Here is a 22515-nt window from a genome sequence, read left to right on the forward strand (position 1 = left end):
TCATCTGAACAAACCCTCCCTCAACACAGTGAAGCAAAACTCTTTGGCCTTCATCTGACAGGATGAGTTTCTTTTCCCAGTGATTCCATTGATAAAGTGAAAGCTTTGCAGCTCTCACTGAAAAGTCCTGAGGCTCGTCCCATTCTGAAGCAGGCAGTTGCTCCCAGCCAGCCGACACTTTCACTCTCTTGTGTAGGAGTGAAGAACAAAATCAAAATAAAGAATCATCACTCTTTCATTGGGGCTCCTTTCTCCTTGTTCTGATACAGAAATTCAACAGCTTCTATCATTTAGTTTCCAGGAAATGTTGATGACACACTGTGATTTTTTGTTCTCCTGCTGTCACTTAACATGTGAGAGGTAGCAGGATCCATGCATGTGTTCATGTTTACAGCAGACAAGGAGGAAACCTTGGAGGATTTCAGTGACTTTTAGCAGTGGTTCACACTTCAGGTGTGAAAGCTTCTGAGTATAAAATTTTAAGTGAGCGAGCCAGGAGTTGAACCTAGAATCTTCTGACAGTAGTCAGTCATGCTATCCATTGCACCACCAGCCCTGTGAAAACCTCTTCATGTTCATGTGTACTTGATATTATAGAAAATCCAAACGATCTGGTGGCATTTTCAGGGGACACAATGGTGCAGTGGTCAGCACTGTGGCCTCACAGCAAGAAGGATCTGGGTTAGAGTACCGGCTCGGGCATGGGATGTTTCAGAGTCTGCATGTTCTCCCTGTTCCTGTGTGGGTTCTCTCTGGTACTCCAGCTTCCTCCTACAGTCCAAAGACATCAAGAGGGGACGAGGCTGATTGATACTCTAAATTGACTGTAGCTGTGACTGTGAGTGTGAATGGTTGTCTGTCTCTATGTGTTGGCCCTGTGATGGACTGGTGACACGTCCAGGGTGAACCCCGCCTCATGTCCAAAGGCTGCTGGGATAGGCTCCACCCCCCCACACAAACCTTGACATATAATCAGTGGAGAAAAGGAAATTAATCAACACTCATGACTTCATCTTTTTTGAGAACTGAACTGGATGTAAACTCTGAGAATTCAGAGTAAGGACCAGGAGGGTGGGACACAATAATAGATAGGAGGAAATGTGGAGTCTGGGTTCTTTTCTAGAATGTGACGGCAATGACAGTCCTGCCAAGTGACATCACTGACATGAATGGATGACTTCAGTCACATGACTGGATGACTTCAGTCACATGACTGGATGACAGTGCAGATGCCAATGTAGAGGTTGGGGAAATAGTCTCTGAGAATCCAACTTGAACCAACGCCCTCCTTGTTCTTCAAAAACCCAAACAGCGACCATCAGTCTCCCTCCAATCCTGTACTTGGGTTCAATGTTGCTGTTCCATTTTGCAGCAGTAGGTGTCGCTGTGATACTAGGTTCAGTTCAAGATTCCCAACTCCAGCTCATGTTGGTGACCTCAGTGGCAGTGTAAAATGGCGCTTCAGTGGATCATGTGGATCAACTCATGTCTGTCCTCACTGCTCCACAGGTCTGTCAAATGTTCTGTAAAATAGTTTGAGCACAGCAGAGATGCTAGATTAGGAGTTGATGGGAGTTGTTGCAGATACCAGTGTCCAAAGTCCAGCTTGAACCCAGTTTGTGCACTTATTTGTCAAGCTAGCAGAGATTCTTTTCACTGCCAAGCTAAAGTGACCTCTGTCAACAAAGGTAAACACACAAAAGGATATTTCTACTGTCAGTTCAAGATTTTTATCAAACTCCTTTTTCATAGCTTCAACCTTCCTCTTGTGTTAGCTTTCTGTTCCCATCTCTGATGTTAACAGGTCGGTTTTGACCCACGTCTTCAATCAGCTGTAAAATAAACTAAAAACAATTTTCTATCATCCATGTTGTTTCCCATCTCTTGGTTACCTTGTTAGGCTTCCTTATCCATGGAAATATTGATTTGAATATTTTGTTGTGGGCCTCTGGACCTTTTTTAGTCAGTAAACCCTCGATTTCAGTTAAAAATGATAAAATGAACCTCAAGAAAATCATAGAAATAAACAAAAGGTTGTTGTGTTTCCTGACCATTACTGAGGGGTGTTAGAACACATCTCCGACATGGATTGGTTTGATTTATTATTCATTTTAATGTTATTGACTATTGTAACATCCATGGTGTTATGGGTCAGTTTCCACCCTCATATATTTACTTCAAGAAAAAGGAAAAAAAGTCTCTTATTTTCAGCAATAGAACTTTAATACAAACACAAAATGAAAAGCAGAAAATGCCAGAACCCAAAATATGGATTTGCAAGGTCAAACAAACAACAACCAGTCAAGCAGATCAAACCAACAGAAACCAACTACTGGTTCAAAACCAGTAAAAAAAAAAAAAGAGGAAAAGTCTCTGTGTAAGAACATGCATGTGTATGTGTGTGTGTTTAGATGCGTGTGTGTGTGTGAGTGTTTAGATGTGTGTATGTGTGTGTGTTTCGATGCGTGTATGTGTGTGTGTTTAGATACGTGTGTATGTGTGTGTGTTTAGATGCGTGTGTATGTGTGTGTGTTTAGATGCGTGTGTGTCAAAAACTGACACACTTTTTGACAACATGAGCCAACAGTGGTGGTGTCTGTCAAAGAGGTGGAGCTCTGTCCTTCACCTACAAGATTTCAGCAGGCAGCTCAGGTCTAGTTTTCTTCACTGTGCCACCATGATAAGTTTCCTCCTGAGAAGTTCTTGTCCAAGGTCATAGCTGGTAAAAGAATTGTCACAGTGATACTGGGACCCGTCTTTGTTTGTTTTGTTGTTGTGCAATGTGAGAGAACGTGACAGACCATTTTATACCAAAGACAGGCTCTGTGTGTGTGTGTGTGTGTGTGTGTGTGTGTGTAACCATGTTAAATTCTTTTAAATAAATATGTTTCAACCTGCTATTATTTGTATGCTGTATGATTTCTGAAACCCAAGACTAATTAAGGTGTACATACTGCAACCTAAAGTATGGTAATGAGGAGAATGATGAAAAATCCACAAGGTGATCAGAAAATAATAAATGTATTCAGGAAAAAAAAAATCATCTCTGAACATGTGTGATTGAAATATGTCAGTGGGACTGGCAGAATCTGGCTTTACCACAAAGTGTCTCATCAAGAGATCTGTCACATGCGTCTGCTGTGGAGGGTCAATCTGTCCGTCCACATTCAGATCATTGATGCAACAACTCTGCTATGATCAAACTACTCAGGATGAAACAGACCAATGTGGACATCAAGTAGCAACTCAGCAGCTGATCAATAGAGTCCTAAGAACCAGTAGAACCTGTTGATCGTCCCTGGGTGGGCTCGAACCACCAGCCTCTCGGTTAACAGCCGAGCGCGCTGACCGATTGAGACACAGAGACTCTGAGTCTCCTGCTTTTCATGAAGAGTTTTCAGGCTAAATTTCAGAGTGTGAGGTCCACACTGCACATTTGAGGGAACATGAAGGACAGATGAGAGTCTGACTGTCATGGTGAAAGCCTTCAGCACTAGAACTGAAACAGCCCCCACAATCTTAACCCCCCCAGACCAAACATCATCGTCCAGCCTCCAACCAGAGGTCCATCAGTTATCATGGGAGCCACATGTGGAGTCTGGATTCTTTCTAGGATGAGACGGCAATGACAGTCCTGCCAAGTGACATCACTGACATGAATGGATGACTTCAGTCAAGTGACTGAAGTGCTGTGGTTCTTCTGATGAAGGGCGGCATGATGTTTGCTGTCTCAGGCTCCACCAAATGTCCTCTTCAGGACGCCACAATGTGGCCTCTTCAGTGCTCCATCTTCCCTGCATCGGAGACACAAGGGTTTCTCCTGGTGCCGACCCTATCATCCTTCTACCGAATGGTGCGGAGATGGATCCTCAGTGGACGCTGGGATCCTTCTTCTCATCAGTGCCACAGTTTTTCATGGAGGGAGCAACAGGAGCGTTTTAGTCATGTTTTGCTCGGTGTTTCCTGCACAGAGCATCAGGATCTGTGACGCCATCTGGTGATAGTGGGTCATCATCTTGTTGTGTGATAATGGATTCATTTATCTGCTATTTCAACACATTCAAGTTCATTATCCCTACATGTCAAAATACATTTGGTGTGGAGTTTTACTTTCTGGCCTCAATCATAATGTGTGCATTTATTCTTCATGAACATTTCTCAGCTTTGTAAGTTTGTGATATTTTGTCTTCCTCTGTTTTCTATTCCATTGTTGTTGATGATTCTATTGCAGGTTTGAGTTCCCTGTTGACTGAAGCAGAAACAGGAACAAAAAGCTGGAGGTGGTCAGAGCTCCAAGTTGGGACGCTGATATTAAAGTAGGAGATGAACACATCCAGGTTAGCCATCACTCTCAGAACCTGCTACTTTACCTCTTCAGAATGTAGCAGCATAGCATAGCTTCATCTCACCAGTTAGTGGCCCACTTTGATGTCTGGGATATGAGGTTAAAGGTTCTTTACAGCTCTGAATGAAGGGTTTATAAAGTGTTAACAATGCCATAAATAACACAAGCATTCAGTAATCCTTGATAAAGGGAGACTCACCATCAAGTTGGACCAGTTGAAGAACAAAAGGACTTCTCCACGATCACATTTATCCTCACTGGTCCATACTTGGGGACCTCTGTACTCAATGGAGAGTTGAGGAAATGGGCTTGTTGTGGCCCTGCGGTCCACAGACCTCCTGTACAGTCACCAAGAACTGGCAGACACAACCGTGATGGAACCAATTATTTTAAAATGACAGTAACAAGTAAGAAATAAGGCATTACAGCTTTGAAGGAACTTGTCCAGCACTGGTTTGTGAGTGGGTGTTGTCCTGTATTGGCAGGAAAAACTCCTTGAAATGTTTTTTCTTCAAAAGAAATGTGTCCTTCTCATGTTGAGCTGTGGACATCAGCTGACTGCTTTTCTTGCCACTGCCTTGCTGGCAGGAAAAGCCTGAGCAGAAATGAAGAGTGAGTTCAAGGCAGTAGATTTCACTCCATAGTTTAGGCCTTCATCCAGCAAGGAACCATAAATGATGATGTCAGCACTCCTCCAGCACTGCGATGCAGCTTAGAGAGGTTGGAGAACCACATGACTTCTCTCACTGGTTATTGATGTTTATCTGTTCTATATATAATTTATGTCATGTATATATTGGTATATTAATATGTTATTCATGTTACATAAAACATGTTAAACACGGAACGGCGTGGACACAACAAATGAGCTGGTTCAGAGACACGAGGCAAAAAAAGATGGATGAACTCTTCTTCATTCCAAAAATGACTTCACCCTTGAACACTGACGTCAGGTCATTTTATAGGGTCCTCCATTTTTTCATTCATGTGACGTTGCATATTAGGAAATAATTAATGATAAGAAAATAATATATTTTGATGAAAACTATATTTGATCAGGAAAACTACATTGGGTCAAATAAATCCATCGTTAGTGACGGTGTTACTAATTTTAACTTGAGTGCTCTGGTGCTGATTGCCTCATTAAGATCTTCATGAAGAAATAAACTGAGATTTGTAAAAATGTTTTTTTTTTCTTTTACAGAGTTGGAGTTGTCTGAACATTGAATCTTTCTTTGTGTTGAGAACAAACCCTCAAAGCCTTCATGTTTCAGTTTACTTCACAGCTAACAGACAAACACCTCTTAGCCTGGTTCTGGTAGTCCAGGTTTAAACACCAACACAAGGATTTTATGCTGATTTCTTCACATGCAGCTGAAATCTAGACTTCAAGTGTTCATGTGAGGTTACAGCTTCACGCCTATTTAGTTTTCAACAAATATTAACTCACTTTAATGCATTGAGCTCACTAACGAACTTTAGTCTCAGTAGCTGAATCTGTTAGGGGGAAGGCAGTGTGGACCGGCAGGAGCCTCCTACAAAATGCAATGGAGAGAAGAAGAAATCCTGAGGAGTCGCTATGAGATTGAAGTGTTAAAGACGTGGCTCCTTTGGTGGTGATTGGATTTGAGCTATTGACTCTATTTTTAGTTTATTTCAATGTTATTGCAAACATCAGCTGCTCACTTATCAGCTAGCAAGTAAACAACAGTGTTGTTCAGTGTGCTAGCTGAAGTAGACCGAGCGGTCAGTTGAGTCTTTATTTCCATGTGTGCTCATGGTAGCAGGGGTTTAGATTTCTAAATGTAACCCTTTTACCACCGGCTCCAATATTAAAACCCACCTTAGGCTTACAGGGAACACTTTAACTCATTTCAAATAGCTTGTATGGTAAAAGTCCCATCTGGAATAATTAATATCAATCTAGGGCAATGTATGATTCTCACTCTTAAATATTCAACTGGAGGCTATGGGGAATACACTTGACCTTTAAACTCTGCTGTAAAGCTTCAGTAACAACACACAAATTCAATGAAACAACACAAGATTTCAGTTTAGAAAATGTATTAAAAGCTTGCAGAAAAACACATTCAAACCTTGAATAAACAAGACTATAGAAAATAAAAAGAAGAACCCCGGGGTATATTGTTTTTGTCTTTCTTTCAACTGTCTAATTTTATTTCGAGTGCACTCTTGTTTACTTTCGTTGGCGCGCTTTAGTTGGAGCTCATGATGGAAACCTTTACCAGATCCCCCCGTGTGTCGGTGAAGTCAACAATACCGGACCGCAGCCGATGAATCCCTCGCTCGTTGTGGCAGCAACCGTCCCGCTCGCAGCAGCCAGCAGCAACAGACCTCCGTGACTCGGCAGCAGCGGCACATCCTCCATTAACAACTCTCTCCCGAGGCGACTATCCGAAGCTCCTGTCCCGTCCTTGCAGCGGCGTCTCCCTTCAGCGTGGACAGCGTTAGCCTAGCTCCCGCTAGCTTCTGTAACTGGACTTGCCTGGTGCTCAACAAAACACAATCGGTGGCGGAGAATCCGACTCACGCACTCCGATCACGTCGGTCAATTACAGTTCACAGTCCGTTACCGATAAAAACTCCTCTCCGACGACACACAGTCTCCAAACTCCGATAACGTTATGCCATTACACGATGCTCCTTCTTCCTCGCGCGCGTTTCTCCCGGAAGTGTAAACACTAAAGGTCATGAACTCACGCACGTAACCTAACGTAATAGAATTACTTTAACATTTTTGAAAGACATTCACACCCCATGAAATTATGTTTTTTTGAAAGTTACTAATTTTAAACAAATTTTATACATTTTAATATCTTCTTCATAACAAATACTAATTTATGTAAATTTTAGCTTAACCATGAACTGGCATTTTATTCTTAACTTATTCCTATGAAAATCATGAAATAAATACCACTGATTTATCAGAGTTTTACATAAACCTAGGATTAAATTAAAGCTGCAGTCAGCGTTGTTTGGGCCTGAGCCTCCTCCCGCCCACCGGGGCCGAGCAGCAGGGGTCGTCCTGAATCCAGTGATGAATTTTATGAAAGTCTTGGGACTTGTACACTGCAAGCAATTGCTGTATGTTGGCCCTGCGATGGACTGTCGAACTGTCCAGGGTGAACCCCGCCTCTCGCCCATTGATGCTGGGATAGTCTCCAGCCCCCCCGCGACCCTTAATAGTAAGGAATAAGCGGAAGACAACGATGGACGATAAAGCCTTAAGTAGCGAGTAAGGCGATTGTTAAAGGCACCTGAAGCTGGTAGACTTTAGCTGAAGTTAATGCGAATGCTACCTGACATTCTTGCTAGTTTATGAACTTTAATGGCAGGAGAATGAAGGGAACTATGTTCTTTTTCTGTACTGCATCAAACATGGAGGTGAGTTTAGTCTCATTTTATGTATAAAATACTATCACAACATACAGACACAAGGTTTGATGAAACTTCACTATTTGAGGACATTTTTTTAAATATATTTTTTCTTTTTTTGGGGGGGGGGGGTGAATGTCCTGTATTATTTTGTTTAATTTGTGCTTTTCTTTTCCTGATCGTTCATGGTAGCATTATCAGCTTTAGTCAGTAGAGGGCAGTATGCCCCCTATTGTTGTTTAGTTTGATGTGTCAAATTAATTTGACCTTGTCTGCTGCCTCTTGCAGGTTTCAACTTGAATGAGAAAGTTTTTTATTATCCACCAGTAGCGGCTGGCTCATAGGGGGCGCTGGGGCGCCGCCCCACCAGATGTGGAGAGGAAAATCTCTACATGTATTTATACATATATATGTGCATATGTTTACAATTTTTAGCGTCAATGTCAGCCTTACTTAATTGTGTGTGTCTACATGCAATATGGGTAATTTAAACAACATTTACGCCAACTGACTCATTCAATTAATAGTGAATTTACTCTGATAGACTGTATAATTTGTCTTTAGGGGCGCTCGTCAAAGCGCCCCAGACCTGCAATTAATTAGCCAATCCTGTATGGTTGCTAGGGAAAAATAATGAATAATTGGCCAATCAACATCGCCAAATTTAACGGCCTACGCCAACGTAAAATGCGTGAAGGTTTGGATTGCTAAAGCTAGCTGAGGAGCCCGCGATATTCTTTTTGCGTAGTGAGATTCCCAGATTTCCGATGCCCTACGAAAAAAAATACCGCGAGAAGTGAGTGAGAGAGAAAATGGCGACAACAACTATCGAAGTTCAAGAGCAGCAGTTTCCACCGAATTCGGTGAGATCCCTTTTAAATTTCCCTTTTGCGAGGAGGACCATGGCGGAAAAAATCCGCGTTAAGGAGCTGGGACCGGACAAGCCTGAAATCAACATCCAGCAGCAGTCCAAGGAAAAGGCTAAATCCTACAACAGGACATTTTGCCGGAGCTGGTTTCAGCGCAAGCCGTGGCTGACGGGTTGTGGAGCAGCCAATGCACTTTTTTGCTTCCCCTGCATCCCTTTCAGGAGTGACCGGTGTGATTCAGCATGGACACAGACAGGAATCACTGACCTAAAGCACCTCTCCGAGCGGATTAAGAAACACGAAAGAGCGAAAATTCACATGGAAAACTGCGTGAAGCTAGCGGTTCTTGGGAAGATTAGCATAGCAACGCAGCTCGATGACAGTCACCGCATCGCTGTAAGGAAACACAATGATGAGGTAGATAAGAACCGTAACATCTTATCTAAGATAATTAACTGTTAAATTCTGTGGTGCTTTTGAACTGGCTCTGCGGGGACATGACGAAAGTGATTCCTCTGACAACGCTGGAATATTCAGAGGTCCAGTTGACTTGATGGCATCCATTGATCGGTACTTGAGGGAGCACCTTGAAAATGCAACCGTTTTTAAAGGCACCTCGAAGACAGTACAGAACGAGCTCCTGGACTGTATGCTGGCAGTTTTGAGAGAACAGATCCTGGATGAAGTTAAATCGGCAGACTTTTTAGCGATCCAGGCTGATGAAACTACTGACGTTTCAACACAGTGTCAGTTAGTCTTAGTTCTGAGATACATTGACGACCGCCACAATATTCAAGAGCGGTTCTTTGAATTTTTGAAACTGCCCAACACCTGTGCGGATGCAATAGCCAGTGCCTTATTGGAGAGGCTGCACAGCATCCTTTCTGAGGGACAAGAAAAGAAGCTGATTGCCCAGGCCTGTGATGGGGCAGCTGTGATGAGGGGTGCCAAAGGAGGAGTGCAGCGAAAGGTACAAGACATCTATCCAAACGCTCACTATGTTCACTGCTATGCCCATCAGTTAAACCTGATACTGCAGCAAGCAACCTCCCACATCCCTCAGATCAGTCACTTTTTTTCTGACATGGGGGGATTTGCTTCTTTTTTCTCTAAGTCAAGCAAGAGAACTGCAGTGCTTGATGAGAAGTTTGCGCACCGACTTCCAAGTGCATCATCAACACGTTGGAACTTCAACAGTCGTGTTAACACAGTTTATGAGCACAAGAAGGATCTGGTGAATTGCTTTCAGGCTATCCGGAACAGTGAAGGGTTTGATAGCCAGACAAAGAGAGAAGCTGGTGGCTATGTGAGAATGCTGGAAGATGAAACTTTTTGTTTTTTACTGGCCCTGTTCCACAAAATCATGCCACATGTGGACATCCTTTACAACCAGCTGCAGAAGAGAAACATTGATGCTGTCTACATGGCAGGAGTCACCCAGACATTCATTGACCACATGCAGGCTATCAGGTATGCTAAATTAATTAATTTGTAGCCTAACCTCAATTTCTCTGTATATGTAGACTTAAATGCTTATATATCATCTTATTTAAAGAATTGATTTATCTGTATAATATAATTGACAGGAATGATGTCCACCTTTGGTTTTGTTAATGTATCCCTAACCAGTTTTTAGAACTTACTCATGAAACTTATGTGTTGGGTCAGGGAGGATGTGCCTACTCTGGCTGAGGATGAGGAGTTCAGGGGACCTGCTCAGGAGCCACCCACAAAGAGACACAGAACCTTGGGAGAAGACACACTGCACCATTTGGCACTGGAGGTCAGAACTTGCTTCTTCGTGTGATTTGAATCACATTATTAAATAAAATCAAAATAAGATGTTGGCCATATGATACAGTGGTCCAGACTTAAATGTATATTCTTTTATGATGATATGAATCATTACAGTATGTTTATTACATAATATAGGCTAGCTCATCAGGTCAATGTATTAAGACAAGTGAAGATGCAATAATTCCTATTTTGTATAATTATATCATTGCATAGGTATGTGACACCATTGTGAGCCATGCCAAGGAGAGATTTAGTTTCACCAAGCATCTTGTCAGCGCCACACTCCTGCAAGGAGACCTGTTCCCACAGCACAGCCGAAAGTTCCCAGATTCAGCACTGAAAACCACAGTGGAAGCCTATCCCTCATTGGACAAGGCCAGACTTCAAACAGAGCTGTCTCTGATCTACGGGAACGAAGAGTTTCAGAGTTGCAGTGGTGCACTGGCTCTCGATCAGGTTTTGATGGAAAATAACCTTCAAGACACGTTCACTGAAACTGTAAGTCTGCTCAACATCCTCATCACCACACCAATGACAACGTCAGAATCTGAGAGGTGCTTCTCCACTTTGAAGAGGATAAAAACTTTTCTTACAAATACCATGGCACAAGATCGGCTCAACGCTCTGGCTATGCTCTCCGTTGAGAAAAAACGGACACGAAACATTCCTGGTTTCAACACCAGGGTCATTGAGAAATTTGCCTCCCAGAAAGAGAGACGAGCAAAGTTCCTGTACAAAAAACTGCTGAATTCAAACACACACCCAGAAAGACTGAAACAAATAGACAGAGAGACAGAGGGAGAGAGACAGGTAGACGAAGAGAGAAAGAGAGACGGACACAAAGAGAGAGAGACAGAGAGAGACACACACACTAAGAGACAGACAAACAGAGATAGAGACACACAGAGAAAAGGACACAAAGACGGAGACAGAGAAGGAGACAGAGACAGACACAGATGAACAAAGAGAGAGACAGAGAGAGAGAGACAAACACACACATTGTTGATTTGTATTGTATAGATTAAGCTCAAATCACCTTCTGTAAAGTTAACATCATTGTATAATATTTGATCGCATAAAATTTACTGTAGTTGTAAATTGTTGTTGTTTTTTTTTGTCTTTGAAACTGTCGATTTTAAGAAGGAAAGTAAATACTATTTTAAAACATTTAATAATTGTCCGGCTGCTCTTTTTGAATGATTATACTAGACTAGGCACGGAAATGTTTTTGGCACACCAGCCCCACCAAGAATTTTTTTCACCAGCCACCACTGGCTTCTGTCATTTAGTTTCCAGGAAATGTTGATGACACACTGGGATTTTTTGTTCTCCTGCTGTCACTGTCAAGTGCCAGCTTAACATGTGAGAGGTAGCAGGATCCATGCATGTGTTCATGTTGACAGCAGACAAGGAGGAAACCTTGGAGGATTTCAGGGACTTTTAGCAGTGGTTCACACTTCAGGTGTGAAAGCTTCTGAGGATAAAATTTTAAGTGAGCGAGCCAGGAGTTGAAGCTAGAATCTTCTGACAGTAGTCAGTCATGCTATCCATTGCACCACCAGCCCTGTGAAAACCTCTTCATGTTCATGTGTACTTGATTTTATAGAAAATCCAAACGATCTGGTGACATTTTCAGGGGACACAATGGTGCAGTGGTCAGCACTGTTGCCTCACAGCAAGAAGGTTCCAGATTCGAGCCCCAGCTGTGTGGAGTCTGCTTGTTCTCCCTGTGTCTGTGTGGGTTCTCTCTGGTACTCCAGCTTCCTCCCACAGTCCAAAGACATCAAGAGGGGACGAGGCTGATTTGATACTCTAAATTGACTGTAGGTGTGGCTGTGAGTGTGAATGGTTGTCTGCCTGTATGTGTTGGCCCTGTGATGGACTGGTGACATGTCCAGGATGAACCACGCCTCTTGTCCGAAGGCTGCTGGGATAGGCTCCACCCCCACACACAAACCTTGACATATAATCAGTGGAGAAAAGGAAATTAATCTACACTCATGACTTCATCTGTTTTGAGAACTGAACTGGATATAAACTCTGAGAATTCAGAGTAAGGACCAGGAGGGTGGGACACAATAATAGATAGGAGGAAATGTGGAGTCTGGGTTCTTTTCTAGAATGTGACGGCAACGACAGTCCTGCCAAGTGACATCACTGACATGAATGGATGACTTCAATCACCTGACTGGATGACTTCAGTCACCTGACTGGATGACTTCAGTCACCTGACTGGATGACAGTGTAGATGCCAATGTAGAGGTTGGGGAAATAGTCTCTGAGAATCCAGCTTGAACCAAAGCCCTCCTTGTTCTTCAAAAAGCCAAACAGCGACCATCAGTCTCCCTCCAATCCTGTACTTGGGTTCAATGTTGCTGTTCCATTTTGCAGCAGTAGGTGTCGCTGTGATACCAGGTTCAGTTCAAGAGTCCCAACTCCAGCTCATGTTGGTGACCTCAGTGGCAGGGTAAAATGGCGCTTCAGTGGATCATGTGGATCAACTCATGTCTGTCCTCACTGCTCCACAGGTCTGTCAAATGTTCTGTAAAATAGTTTGAGCACAGCAGAGATGCTAGATTAGGAGTTGATGGGAGTTGTTGCAGATACCAGTGTCCAAAGTCCAGCTTGAACCCAGTTTGTGCACTTATTTGTCAAGCTAGCAGAGATTCTTTTCACTGCCAAGCTAAAGTGACTTCTGTCAACAAAGGTAAATATACAAAAGGATATTTCTACTGTCAGTTCAAGATTTTGATCAAACTCCTTTTTCATAGCTTCAACCTTCCTCTTGTGTTAGCTTTCTGTTCCCGTCTCTGATGTTAACAGGTCAGTTTTGACCCTCGTCTTCAATCAGCTGTAAAATAAACTAAAAACTATTTTCTATCATCCAAGTTGTTTCCCATCTCTTGGTTACCTTGTTAGGCGTCCTTATCCATGGAAATATTGATTGGAATATTTTGTTGTGGGCCTCTGGACCTTTTTTTAGTCAGTAAACCCTCGATTTCAGTTAAAAAAATGATCAAATGAACCTCCAGAAAATCATAGAAATAAACAAAATGTTGTTGTGTTTCCTGACCATTACTGAGGAGTGTTAGAACACATCTCTGACATGGATTGGTTTTATTTATTCTTCATTTTAATATTATTAACTATTGTAACATCCATGGTGTTATGGGTCAGTTTCGACCCTCATATATTTACTTCAACAAAAAGGCAAAAAATTCTCTTTTTTTTCAGCAATAGAACTTTAATACAAACACAAAATGAAAAGCAGAAATGGAGTGACTGCAGGAACAGGAGCTCCATGGAGCTCAAAGGAGTGATCACTCTCAACTTTGAGTAGTCCTGTTCAGAGTTTTCCAACAGGGCTTTGAGAGACCAAGAGTTCCCCAGAGCTGCAAGGAGGAACAAGAAGGAGACTTGGAAAAAGAAGGGAGGGAAACCTGTTGATGTGTTATGAACTTAAGTCACATAAAGTTCTCCATTTATTGAGTTTGTATTTTAAAAGTTAATTGTGCAGTTCAGTGTTGAACAATAAAGAATGTGTTTATTGGTGATAAAGCATTTCAAGCTTTAAGTAGGAGGAATTGCTTTCTTGATCACCCCTTGACTAAAAACACCTACAAAATAAAACACACCACTGCTGTGGGCACCCACCTCATGGGAGTCAGGCCCCTGGTGGTCATGGCCCCCAGGAGCCGTGGTGGGCGTCCCTGATTTTCATTTCTAAAAGGTGGCAACCTGACAGCAAACAAACCCATCCTCTGAACCAGGAGTCTCAGTTGAGGCTGCATCTGAACCCAAAGACTTTGTATGAATAACTGTCAACCCACATTCTTTGTCTGGACTAAAAGTTAATTAGTTAACAGTTGGCTAAGCTACCTGTGGTCAACTACTGATTTAAAAAAGGTCCAGAGGCCAACAACAAAATTTTCAAATCATCCAGTCACGTGACTGAAGTCATCCAGTCACGTGACTAAAGTCATCCAGTCATGTGACTGAAGTCATCCAGTCATGTCAGTGATGTCACTTGGCAGGACTGTCATTGCCGTCACATTCTAGAAAAGAATCCAGACTCCACATGTGGCTCCCATGATAACTGATGGACCTCTGGTTGGAGGCTGGACGATGATGTTTGGACTTGAAGGAAAACTCCTTGTCCAAATTCCATTGTGTTCAAATTTAAAGTCCCACAATAAGAAGTAGCTGAATCTGACAGGTGAAGGTTTGGAACTACAAGATGGTTGATGTTTACTTGACTTGATGCTCTGACTGTCAGGGTAGATGACAGCTTCTTTCTGCTGCTGCATCTGAGTGGCTATGATTGGAGGTTTTACCTCCCAAGGTTGTCTGGTTCCAGGGGAAATTTTAAAAATCCAGTCCCAACCTTGGCTGTTCTGAAACTCTTCTCCTGAATCACTCCTGAGCTGCAGAAAGAAAAAATACCAGTGCCCAACCAGATCAACTTCATTGCTGCTAAAAGCCTCAGACACTTGATTTCCATCAATCTGGAGCCAAGAAGGCCCTCACCTGTGGTTCTCCTCCAGGAGGGTCCAGGTTCTGCCATTGTGGCTCCTTGTGCAACTGCCAGAGAGTCTCAGCTGCACACTGCAACATTTCAACAGGAGATTTACATTCCTTCAAATGTCCTGACATCTTATTCCAATGATTCTGTTCCATATTTATATTTTAAAATCAATCACACAATGAAAGCTGCCACAGCTGGTTTAAGAGAGAGAACACACTAAGAGATTTGAAACCAGTAAAATATGCTTTTCTGTGTGCAAACTAGTGAGGGGCGTGGAAGGATATTTTACCACCAATACAGAACCCAAACTTTAGTCATGTGATGAGATGGCGACTGTGAAGAGTGATTATGAAGTTAATGGACAAAATGTGAATTGAAAGAAAATACATTAAAAAATACTAAATAAACAAATAAATAAAAGAAGGAGCACAAATGACATTTTTCTGCACAAATTTACTGGTATTAGACTGCATTTTTGGTTCATGAGTAGATGAAAGAGTATCACATATATATTATATACATGTGATACATGTACATGGCTTTGGACAAAAGCTGAAAGAAATTGTAGAATTATTTAAACATACCAAGTGGACTGTTTCAGGTTTCTTGAAGATGCTTCAGCTCTCATCCAAGAGGCATCTTCAGTTTTCTTCACTGATGGGAGGATTTATAGCTCTGTGGGGGCAGGACCTTCTACAGAGGTGATTGACACATGTGAGCTCTGGGTGTCAGAGTTGTTTTGGTCAGGTTGTGAAAGGGAAGTTGACTCAACTGGTATCTGTGTCAGTTAAAAGCCTCACAGTAATTCCATAATGTAGGAGTAGAAACCAGAGTCGCTCACGACGAGGATGGGATTCGAACCCATGCGTGCAGAGCACAATGGATTAGCAGTCCATCGCCTTAACCACTCGGCCACCTTGTCTGCTGACAGCAGCCCTGAGCTTTTAAACAACTGAACTCTTTGGAGCCTATTTGTCAGAAATGGACCCAGCAGGAGCCACTGAACACAACTCTGACATAATCAGGCTTCTTCCCAGCAGCATCGTGCTACAGAAGGCAGAATACAGACCATCGATACATCATCAGAGTGAACACCAGCTGATGTTTACAAGTTTAATTCACCTTTTCCTACAAAATGACATCCAAGCTCAGATTCTCTTGTCCTGATTGAACAAGTAAATGTTTAAGAAGATGAGAGTACCAGACTTTTTCATCCAAGGAAACAAGCATCCTATCACTGTCCTATGCAGAGTTTCTTTAAAAAAAAAAAGTGAGACAACCTCAAGATTTTCTGTTTCCTCTTGTTGGATTTTGCCACAGAGAATCAGAGACAATCAAAAGCTTGTTGGACTTTAACGTTGGAGGACTGAACAAGTCATGACATCATCAGTTTTACCTTCACAGGTGCTTCATTTACTTTACTTTCAATTTTACAGAGGTAGAACCTGAAATCAAAGCTGTCCATCAAAAGAAGTGAAAGCTTCCCAGGCTGTGATGTTCTTGTCTACAAACTGTCTTGTATGGAGCTTCAATCTTTAATAAAAAGAATAAAAAGAAGATAACACTTGTTGTGATTTGGCGCTTTAAAAATAAAACTTACGACTTACATGGAAACTGTCTGGGGGGGGTGGAGCCTCCATCAGGTATGTGTTTGATGTCTGAATTCTGTCTCTGATGTCTGAATTCTGTCTTTGATCTCTGGGTTCTGAGCATTGATCTCCTGCTTCAGTCTTTGATCTCTGACTGATCCTAAACTAATCAAAGGATCACATCAGCATATTGGTCCAGTCTACAGATGGTGATTTTACCTATTTGAAGCCTTATTTTGTGTTTGATGGACATTTTTAAAATCATTAATGACTTTTTGACTGAACATCCTGGACACTGTGGTGCCTGATGAGGAGACAACTTGGGTACAAAGTTGAAGAGGAGGGTTTTTGGAGAGGGGATATTTTTGCAGTGTTCCAAGTCAATAATAACTGTGGCAAAATGTCATCATTTTTCAAAATGTCCTCACGAAGATGGTTTGAAATTCTGTCTCTCCCTCATCCTCAGCTGCTGCAGCACTTTAAAGAAAACCTTTGACTCGTGGATCTAAAAAGATCAGATGTTGTCTCCTCCAGAACATCAACACTTTAACGTTGTTGGCAGGACTCCAACCTGAGCAGGGAGACCCCAATGGATTTCTAGTCCATCGCCTTCACCACTCGGCCACAACAACCACATTCACACACACATTTGTAAAAGATTCACATTTACAAAATTCTTTAAAATTGTGTCACAAGCCCATTTGTGTGAGGTCCTATTTTCTCTTTCTCAGCATTCCTTTGTTTCCAGGTCTCTAATAAGTGCAGAATTACAAAGACAAGCAAGCTTGATCCATCCTGGGCAGGTGATATGAGCCATTGACCACTGGCCAGAGACCCTGGCACAGACGTTGGGGATGGATAGAGAGCATTTCTACAATTATATTATACATTTATAGAATTCTACAATCCTACAATTTCATTGAGCAGACGCTTTTGTCCAAAGCCACTTGCATATTTTTTCGGTGAGTTTGGCTCCTGAGCTCAAGACAGTTGTGACTCAAAAAGGACAGCTTCAAATGCAGCTGTGAAGCCTCATTGTCAGCTGGGAGGACCGACAGGTGTCTCCCTCTAGTGGCTCCTCACAGCAACCCGAGCCTCATTTCATTCACATGCATCCACCACCTCACTACCAAAGGCCAGTTGGGCCTCCACAGACAGGTGAGTTTCAAGTATTGGACAAAGGTCTTTAAGATGTTCTTATTAATTCTATAACATCTGAGATTAAAATCTATGGAATTACAACCAACAAGCAGTCAAACACCTGATCAGATGCTCCTTCATTAGGCTGAGAAGAATCAATCTAAACTGGGATGAAGAAAATTAATTGAGAAGAGAAACCTACTGATTGGATGACATGGACCCACCTCATCCATGTCAGCCTTGTTGGAGCAGAAAGAGGTGGATCAGAGGAATCAGTGGATCAAGACTCAGGTGTCAGATGAAGAATCTCTTTATTCACAATTGAGTCAGAGAAATCTTCCAACGTGAACGTGACAGACCATTTTATACCAAAGACAGGCTGTGTGTGTGTGTGTGTGTGTGTGTGTGTGTGTGTGTGTGTGTGTGTGCGTGCGTGCGTGTGTGTGTGTGCGTGTGTGTGTGTCCCTACTGACTGGAAACTGAATAATAACCAGACTAATTTTTGTTATTGACCAAGTCTGGGTGACTCACTAAATTCATAACTGAAGTGATTATTTAATTAATAAACTAAACATTTGTCCAAAAGTCATGATCAAATTCATGTAAAATCTGAGCAACGAGGGTTTGAAAATGTTCAAATGAGCCAAAACAATGTCCTGGGATCCAACCAGGGACCTTTAGATCCACACCAATCTTCCCTGACCTCATAGAAACTGGAAAATTTCAACAAATAAATTCAAATTCAACTAAGCAGCAACTCTAGAACAGTCAGAGCACTTGCTAATTCTCCTGTTAGCTCCAGATCAGACAATGCAGGCTCACCTTCACACTTGGTTGTACGACCGTCACCAGTTGAAGCTTCTCTGGTTCAACAAACTCTGGGGACTCAAGACACAAATCAGCACCGGTGCAGGTCCAGATCCAGATGTTAGCTGATGGGGACAATGGCTTAAGGGAGCTCCAGGTAGCTGGTTTGAACTGGTCCCTCATCTCTGTGAGTAGGAACCATCTGAGGTGGAGGTTGAAGATCTGCTTTGACCTCCTGATCTCCCAGTAAAGCCAGTATAGATGTTAAGCTTGGAGGAGTTGATGGCCTCCTTCATCTTCTTGTTGGAGATGTTTGCTAAACTCAGCACCACCACAGATCAGAGGAAAGTCCACTTGTCAGCTGGACACTGGAGTTTCTAGTGACCTGCAGGATCTTAGTTGTGGTGGCAGCAGGCCTGTTCCAAGAGCTTTGCTCACATTCATGATCAGGCTTCATAATGGTTCTGGACCACTGTGTGATAGGAGCTGATCCTGGAGCAGCAGAAGAAAAACATAGAGAAGAAAAGACAAAAGACAGAGAGAAATGAGGGAGAGAATGACAAAAAGATGGGGAACAAGATGAGGGTGAAAGACAAGCAGAGAGAAAGACAGGGGGACAGGGGGATGGAAGACAGACACACAACCAACAACAGCAACAGCAGCAATAATAGTTTTGATATTGTCCTGTTATTGATGTTTTCATGTGAAAGTGGCATATTTAAGATAAAAGACACTGTTAGAACAGAAAGATCCAGAAAACCCACCAACCAGAGGTGTGTCTGGTACAGATGTGGAATTATTGGCTCACACAATGTTGAGGCAACTGGGAAGAAGACAAACAAAAAAGGCTTGTTTGATTCAGACATTCATCAAAAATGGTCCTGTCGAACTGTTCAATGTGTCATGACTTCAGAAGCTCAAATCCTCTATCAGTTCTAGTGAGAGTGGAAGAGATTATAAAATGAGAGAAGCAGGGCCCTCACTCAGAGCTGAAACAGCTCAGTTGGGAGAGCGTTAGACTGAGGATCTAAAGGTCCCTGGTCCGATCCCAGGTTTCAGCAGAGGAACAGCATTGACTTTACTTTCCAGTGGAGGAACTGCAGACATGAAGGAAACTAACATCTTGTCCTGTCCATTCTTATGACATTCAAGACATTTTTGGAGCCTCTTGTTGGATTTTGCCACAGAGAATCAGAGCCAATCAAAAGCATGGTGGACTTGAACATGGAGGATTGAACAAGTCAAGAAAGAAGCCGTTTGACCTTCACAGGTGTTTCTTTTCCTGTCTAAGTACTGTAGGAAGAGCCTGAGTAGCTCAGACGGTAGAGCATCAGACTTTTAATCTGAGGGTCCAGGGTTCAAGTCCCTGTTCAGGCGCTGTGCTGGTGTTCCAGTGTTTGACAACATGGTACTGGATGAAGTTCAGTGTTGAACAAACTGGTATCATCAGAAGTAGAAGTGTTCTTGTCTTGCCACTGTGAGACTGTAGCTGCAGGTCAAATGTGAGATAAAAGTGACCAATAATAATTTCATGTGGCATGCAATTAACAAAAGACCACAAATAACACTGGTCAAGTTAATTTTATTTATATTGCACCAAATCAAAACAAAACTTATCTCATGACACTTTACAGGTAGAGCAGGTCCAGTACCAAACTCCTTCAATGAATCTACACCCAACAATTCTCCATCAGCAAGCCAAATAGGTGTCCTGTCAATACAACGAAAAGAATGTTGATGTCATCGAGAGAAAAGTACTGCATCTGCCAAAACAAAAAAGCTTACAGCACCTGGTATTCCCAAGCGGTCTCCCATCCAAGTACTAACCAGGCCCGACCCTGCTTAGCTGCCGAGATCAGACGAGATCGGGCGTGTTCAGAGTGGAATGGCCATAACCCCTTGACTCTGACACACATGGGCTCTATATCCATTTCACTGACTTTACAACCTCAGAAAAAAGTGAAGCGCAACAGCCTCACGGTCTTTTCACACGCCAAATAGGTGTCCTGTCAATACAAAGAAAAGAATGATGATGTCATCTAGAGAAAAGTACTGCATCTGCCATCTGTCTACTTCAAATTACACGCTGCATGACATTCCATTTCAAAGCTGCAGAAAGGCGCTTCAAGAAAAGGTGTGTGAGGGAAGCTCGCTCATGCTGGTCCCCAAAGACTCAAAGCTGCCCTTTCCTCACAAAGAAACAAAAAAGCTTACAGCACCTGGTATTCCTAGGCGGTCTCCCATCCAAGTACTAACCAGGCCCGACCCTGCTTAGCTTCTGAGATCAGACGAGATTGGACGTGTTCAGAGTGGTATGGCCGTAAGCACTGGACTCTGACACACATGGGCTCTACATCCATTTCACTCACTTTACAACCTCAGAAAAAAAGTGATGCGCAAAAGGCTCAGGGTCTTTTCACACGCCAAATAGGTGTCCTGTCAATACAACGAAAAGAATGTTGATGTCAACTAGACAAAAGTACTGCATCTGCCATCTGTCTACTTCAAATTACACGCTGCATGACATTCCATTTCAAAGCTGCAGAAAGGCGCTTCAAGAAAAGGTGTGTGAGGGAAGCTCGCTCATGCTGGTCCCTAAAGACACAAAGCTGCCCTTTCCTCACAAAGAAAAAAAAAAGCTTACAGCACCTGGTATTCCCAGGCGGTCTCCGATCCAAGTACTAACAAGGCCCGACGTTGCTTAGCTTCCTAGATCAGACGAGTTCAGAATGGTATGGCCGTAAGCTCTTGACTCTTACACACATGGGCTCCATATCCATTTCACTCACTTTACAACCTCAGAAAAAAAGTGACGTGCAACAGCCTCACGGTCTTTTCACACACCAAATAGGTGTCCTGTCAATACAAAGAAAAGAATGTTGATGTCATCTAGAGAAAAGTACTGCATCTGCCATCTGTCTACTTCAAATTACACGCTGCATGACATTCCATTTCAAAGCTGCAGAAAGGCGCTTCAAGAAAAGGTGTGTGAAGGAAGCTCGCTCATGCTGGTCCCCAAACACTCAAAGCTGCCCTTTCCTCACAAAGAAACAAAAAAGCTTACAGCACCTGGTATTCCTAGGCGGTCTCCTATCCAAGTACTAACCAGGCCCGACCCTGCTTAGCTTCCAAGATCAGACGAGATCGGGCGTGTTTAGAGTGGTATGGCCGTAAGCCCTGGTCTCTGACACACATGGGCTCTATATCCATTTCACTCACTTTACAACCTCAGAAAAAAAGTGATGCGCAACAGCCTCACGGTCTTTTCACACGCCAAATAGGTGTCCTGTCAATACAAAGAAAAGAATGTTGATGTCATCGAGAGAAAAGTACTGCATCTGCCATCTGTCTACTTCAAATTACACGCTGCATGACATTCAATTTCAAAGCTGCGGAAAGGCGCTTCAAGAAAAGGTGTGTGAGGGAAGCTCGCTCATGCTGGTCCCCAAAGACTCAAAGCTGCCCTTTCCTCACCAAGAAACAAAAAAGCTTACAGCACCTGGTATTCCCAGGCGGTCTCCGATCCAAGTACTAACAAGGCCCGACCCTGCTTAGCTTCCTAGATAAGACGAGTTCAGAATGGTATGGCCGTAAGCCCTTGACTCTTACACAAAGGGGCTCTATATCCATTTCACTCACTTTACAACCTCAGAAAAAAAGTGATGCGCAACAGCCTGAGGGTCTTTTCACACGCCAAATAGGTGTCCTGTCAATACAAAGAAAAGAATGTTGATGTCATCTAGAGAAAAGTACTGCATCTGCCATCTGTCTACTTCAAATTACACGCTGCATGACATTCCTTTTGAAAGCTGCAGAAAGGCGCTTCAAGAAATGGTGTGTGAGGGAAGCTCGCTCATGCTGGTCCCCAAAGACTCAAAGCTGCCCTTTCCTCACAAAGAAACAAAAAAGCTTACAGCACCTGGTATTCCCAGGCGGTCTCCCATCCAAGTACTAACCAGGCCCGACCCTGCTTAGCTTCCGAGATCGGGCATGTTCAGAGTGGTATGGCCGTAAGCCCTTGACTCTTACACACATGGGCTCTATATG

The 22515-nt window shown here is 42.8% G+C and overlaps 1 protein-coding gene, 4 non-coding genes and 3 pseudogenes across 5 annotated transcripts in view; 2 read left to right on the top strand and 6 right to left on the bottom strand.

Moving 5' to 3' along the window:
* Nucleotides 1-22515, bottom strand: part of LOC147264631 (uncharacterized) — a 163678-nt gene that overhangs the window by 114269 nt on the left and 26894 nt on the right. The window lies entirely within an intron of this gene.
* trnas-gcu (transfer RNA serine (anticodon GCU)) lies at nucleotides 15773-15854 on the bottom strand. The gene has a single exon. It is a non-coding gene; the product is annotated as a tRNA-Ser (tRNA).
* Nucleotides 19457-19529, top strand: trnal-gag (transfer RNA leucine (anticodon GAG)). The gene has a single exon. It is a non-coding gene; the product is annotated as a tRNA-Leu (tRNA).
* Nucleotides 19773-19845, top strand: trnak-uuu (transfer RNA lysine (anticodon UUU)). Its single transcript has one exon. It is a non-coding gene; the product is annotated as a tRNA-Lys (tRNA).
* LOC147264639 (5S ribosomal RNA) lies at nucleotides 20247-20365 on the bottom strand. The gene has a single exon (XR_015114614.1). It is a non-coding gene; the product is annotated as a 5S ribosomal RNA (ribosomal RNA).
* Nucleotides 20676-20794, bottom strand: LOC147264640 (5S ribosomal RNA; annotated as a pseudogene).
* Nucleotides 21526-21644, bottom strand: LOC147264641 (5S ribosomal RNA; annotated as a pseudogene).
* Nucleotides 22376-22484, bottom strand: LOC147264642 (5S ribosomal RNA; annotated as a pseudogene).

This window comes from Aulostomus chinensis, chromosome 4 (assembly GCF_037954235.1).
Source record: "Aulostomus chinensis isolate RoL2024-O1b breed Wild chromosome 4, RoL_Achi_v1.0, whole genome shotgun sequence".
In the NCBI taxonomy this organism is placed as follows: domain Eukaryota; kingdom Metazoa; phylum Chordata; class Actinopteri; order Syngnathiformes; family Aulostomidae; genus Aulostomus; species Aulostomus chinensis.